The following is a 5,435-nucleotide window of genomic DNA, read 5'->3' as shown; positions in this document are numbered from 1 at the left end:
TGTTATTGGGTGAATCGCCAATCTAAACATTATGATATTTACCTTTTACCCATAAGTATATGAAATATGTTTCATAAAACAACCTAGAGGGGGGGAGGGAGGGGGGGGGGGGGGTCTAAAGCTTAAAGGGGTGAAGCCTCGATTTCCAATCTGATATACAACATTTTAAAGTCTTACTGTGTGAAATCAAATTTTATTTAGCACATTTTTTTTCTCATTGCATTTTGTAGTTAATATACAATGAGAGAAATCCATTTTTCCTCTTTCTAATTAACTTGGATAAATTTTATTGAAAAAAAGAGGTATCATAAAGGTTTGTGAACACATTGTTTGTTAACCACTCGATAAGTATTAATTTGATATCGAATCAACCGACATCTTATTAATTGGATACATCTAAAATCTGATAATCAATAAGTCAAAACGTTAAGCATAATTATCCACTCAATTCATCTGATAAATAACCCTAATAGGGATAACGTGATAGATATTGTTATAGGTGGATGGGAAGGGCTGGAAGGGCAAAATTCAGAAATGACATACTTAAGACCCTAATTATTAGTTTTATAGCAACAGTTTCATAATTATATTTTGTAGCAACTTGTATTTTTTGTATTTTTTAAAAATGTTCTTATAAAAATACATATACAACTATTTTTACATCCCTTAAATAACTGAAATTGGTCGAGATAAATATGGTATAATTACCAATTAATTAAATTTGTAGATTCCTTTTCCATTAAAACAACTTCAATCACGTGATTTCCGTTATAACTTAACAACAGTAAACAAATTTTAAATTTCAGTTTTCTCCATTAACGAGTTCGTCCCGAAAAAAAAAGCAAAATCAAAATCTGTTGTTCATTTTTCTGAGCAATTTCTACTAATTCGACAGTATCTTCTTCAAAATCAACAACAGTTTTGAAATGAAGCATTAATTTATGAATCAAATTCAATTGTAGATTCTTCATTTCAATTTGTTCGAATTCAATTATCAGTTGCAAATTCAACCATTATTGTTGTTTAAGGTATGTAATCATTAATGTTTTCCGGTTCAATTTTTTGTTTCTACCATTACTGATGCTCCTATCTAGTTTTTTGTTGTCGCCGTTAAATTTTTTATGAAAAATTGTAAACGAAATTCAAGTTATAAGCGATGCACGAGTACATTCAACATACATAACAAAAATCTTCGAAATTCAACTATTTGTTGCAAAATTACAGTTTAGAAGTTGTTTCAGGTATTAAAATTTCAGTATTCGACTATTTATTTGAGGATCGTTTGTTGTTATTTTGATCGGTTTAACAATTGAATAAATTGAGAAGCTTTGTAGAATATTTTTAATTTATTGTATAATCGATTATGAACATAATTTAAACAAATTTCGATTTGAATTTTATTCAATTATTTTCTGAAATCCTAGATCAATGAATGATCGAATTCAGTTGTTGAATGTGATGAAATTCTATTGACACATATCAAAATATAAATTAGGTATGCTCCAGATGTATTTTTGTTATGTTTAATGTTAACACTGCATATGTATTTTTGATATGCTTAATGTTAACACTGCATATGTATTTTTGTTTTGCTTGTCGGAATTTGAGAGTATAACTATATATGTGAAAATATATTTTATACATGTTTTACTTTCGTTTGATTCGGTAGTTTCTGAAATTCTATTGACACATATCAAAATACAAATTAGGAATGCTCCAGATGTATTTTTGTTATGTTGAATGTTAACACTGCAGATGTATTTTTTATATGCATAATGTTAACACTGCATATGTATTTTTATTTTGCTTGTCGGAATTTGAGAGTATAACAATACATGTGAAAATATATTATATACATGTTTTACTTTAGTCTAATTCAATAGTTTCTGAAATTCTATTGACACATATCAAAATACAAATTAGGTATGTTTCAAATGTATTTTTGTTATATTTAATGTTAACACTGCATATGTATTTTTGATATACTTAATGTTAACACTGCATATGTATTTTTATTTTGCTTGTCAGAATTTGAGAGTATAACTGTATATGTGAAAATATATTTTATACATGTTTTACTTTCGTTCGATTCAGTAGCCTCTGTATTTGGTTGAAAACTTTTGTTGTGTTTGTATTTTACTTTAAACAAATTTTGTTTAAATGTATATTTTGAATGGAGATGTTGGCTGTGTAACTTTGATTGCACTTAAAGCTGAAAAGTGTGTGTTTTAACAAGTTACATTTTAACAAATATGTATATTTGTTTATTTTTTGGTTAAATAAAGTAGAAATGGGAAGCATACCAGTCCTTGTGAAGCACTCTGATCGATGGACGTACGCAAAAATTTTTGAAGAATAGTCATTGATGCTATACTATTGAGCACATCAGCAACATTCGTTGAGTTGCACGATGTTTTGCCATCTCACTTAAGTGTGGATTTAACCAGCAAACGTATTCTAGCGAAATATCAAATCACTGTTAATGTAAGGAAATAGAAATACATAATGATATGGGTTTAAAGGTGTTTATTTTTTCAGAAAAAGTATATACAAGACATGAATTGTCTTCCTTTATATGTAAGCATTTTGGAGAAAGTTGTAAGGAGCAATGTGGCAAGTTCATCTATACGTGTTGTTGAAAGAATAACCAACTGTGAAAACTTGCAAATAGTGATAAATACAACAAACGAAGGAGCTTTGGAGGTTTCTGAAGATATACAAGCATTAGATGTATTTGAAATGGATACTGTTGAGGCGATTATCTCAGACCCACATCACAAGCATGTTGAGGAAGACCAGGTTTACTTGACAAATTTTTTTTTAAAGTCAGTCATGAAGGACTATTCAATTAGGGAGAAGTTTCAAATGCGAAGAAAAAGGTCAAGTAAGAAAACGTACGTACATCCTATATCACTCTGTTCTTGTTTAATATTAATTTGAATATGTATTTTGAATGTATTAAATTATGTTGGATGCAGTTATACATTGTTTTACAAATCAAGAAACTGTGAGTTTTTAATGCGTGCATCAGGCATGGGAGAAACAAGAATGTTTAGAATAACAAAATTCAGTCCTCAACATAGTTGCCCGGTGAAGGAAAATATCTATCCAAAGATGCATGCTGCTAGTATGTTGATAGGTGGTATGGTGTAACACTCCGTATTTAAATACATGTATTGGCGTATTCAAGTACGTGTATTGGTCTTATTTATATAGAATTAATTTTTTTATTTTATTTATACCGAAATTTTCCCGTCGATGGTTCCATGCGAAGGTTATTGAATAAGATTTTCAACGATATAAAGATTTCCAAAAACGGATAGGTTTCGGATATAATCGAGCACGTTTAAAACTATAAAACGGTGGCCGGGATAGTTGGGAATAGTAAATGTGCAGGAAAATATCCTGCACACAAACTACTGAGGCCAGCTAAATTTTTGGGTCAACTTCGAACGATTATAACTCCCTTAATATAATGAACTGGGAGAGATGTGACCTATGAAAAGAAATATCTTTGAGTCTTCTTTCCAATGCAATCGGTTTCATCCAAATCCAATGTCTGAGTAAAGAGTTATACTCGTTTTACTTCAGCATATCAAAACAGATTTTTAGGGTCAACTTCAAACGATCATAACTCTTTGTACAGGACGAACTGGGTGGCCTACTTTATATAAAATAAAAGCCCTTTGAATTATCCTTCCAACGATACCAATTTTACCCAAATACGATATCAGAGGAAAGAGTTATGGTCGATCTACTTTAGCTTATCAAAACAGTCCACCAAAGGACAGATTTGACATTATTTAAATTTTAAAGGCATTTTGGTCATTCCCTATTATATTATGGACGGGAATATGTGTATATATACATGTATATGAGTTCAAAAACTCATTTTCATCATCAATCATTGAGGAAGATCAAACCCTAGCCAAATTTGACCTTTAAATTACTTTTGATTCAACTGTAGAAATTCCAAAGTAATCCGATAACTGCGTTTGTCATCTCGAGAGCTTCGAACAGTACCTATTATTTGTGCAAATAGGATTGCATAATCAAGAGGTGAATTATAAGGTATGAATATTGTTTTCCTTTGTTCTGTTCCATATGTATATGTGTGATAGAGGATTATATGTATTGGTTGTTATTAAAAGGTGATGGAAATAGGGTTATGGACTATTTGGAATGGTTTGGTTATATTGAATTGTGGAAGGTGGATATGGTAATTGAGTTATGGAAGGTGGATATGGTAATTGAGTTATGGGAGGTGGATATGGTGATATACTATTGAATTAATGATTATTTATGTCTATGGCTCAATTTGGTTTAATGGATTGGTTGGAAGGATAAATGAATCCAAACTTGATATTGAAGGATGTTGTATGAATATGCATGGCATGTGAATGTAATTGGAGTATAAGAGGGTTCAAGTGACACCCTTTATGGTGTAATTAAGGCTTACTACTTAACCACTAGTTTGGTGAATTCAAATAATTGAATTGTGACGTTTGGTTGCTAACACTAGATTGCTATATATGTTCACTATAGATAAGTAATCCGAAAAGACGGGAAGTCTATTTGGGACTAGTATTGAAGGTTGACAGTCAGGTATGTAAAGCATACTCTATACCATATCTTTGGCATGAAAGTGAACAATTGTTCTATTAAGAAAGTTTCCAAAGTTATTCAGTAACATGTGATCCATAATGGTTTTGTATGATATCCTACGTTACCAATAAACTTGTTTCCACCCTACAAGATGTCAAGACATTCCAATACTTGTTTTCCAAATCTTATATGTTTATTGCACTAATAAATTTCAGAAGGTATCCGATTACTCAAACAAGATTCATGTGCTATTAATGACTCCAAAACGTTTCATTGATATACCAATAAGTTCCTACTTCATTGTTATGGCATTGATGACTACAAAACACTTTATTAATGTGCCAATGAGTTCTTACTTCATTGTTATTACATTGATGATCTATTTATATGTATCTTATTGATGTATTATTGTTTCAAAGTATCAAAAATACAGTGGCGACCGAAATGAAAATCTCAAAGATTAATTGAACTGAGCAATGGAAGTTCTCTCTTATCGGGTGGTATCCTAGGGGCATAAGCCTATCATGGGTCGATCCCTCTTTATGTGTTTATGGATAGTATCCCTGGGGCATAAGCCTATCATGGGTCAATCCCAGTTGATATGTACTGGAGGCAGCCTAATGGTCACAATACAGTACAGTAATGATTACAAAGATGATAAGAACGAAAGTAAAGTGATTGAATAAATACAATGTATAGGTTGTCACAAGTTCTAGTAAGTGTGGTCCACTCCTATTACGATTTATTCACTTGTTTTTGATTTTTATTGAGCTCCTATATCATATGTGATTATCTATAGCTTTACATACTCAGTGCATATTTCGTACTGA

Source organism: Capsicum annuum, chromosome 6 (assembly GCF_002878395.1).
Source record: "Capsicum annuum cultivar UCD-10X-F1 chromosome 6, UCD10Xv1.1, whole genome shotgun sequence".
Lineage (NCBI taxonomy): Eukaryota > Viridiplantae > Streptophyta > Magnoliopsida > Solanales > Solanaceae > Capsicum > Capsicum annuum.
This window is presented reverse-complemented; position numbering follows the sequence as displayed.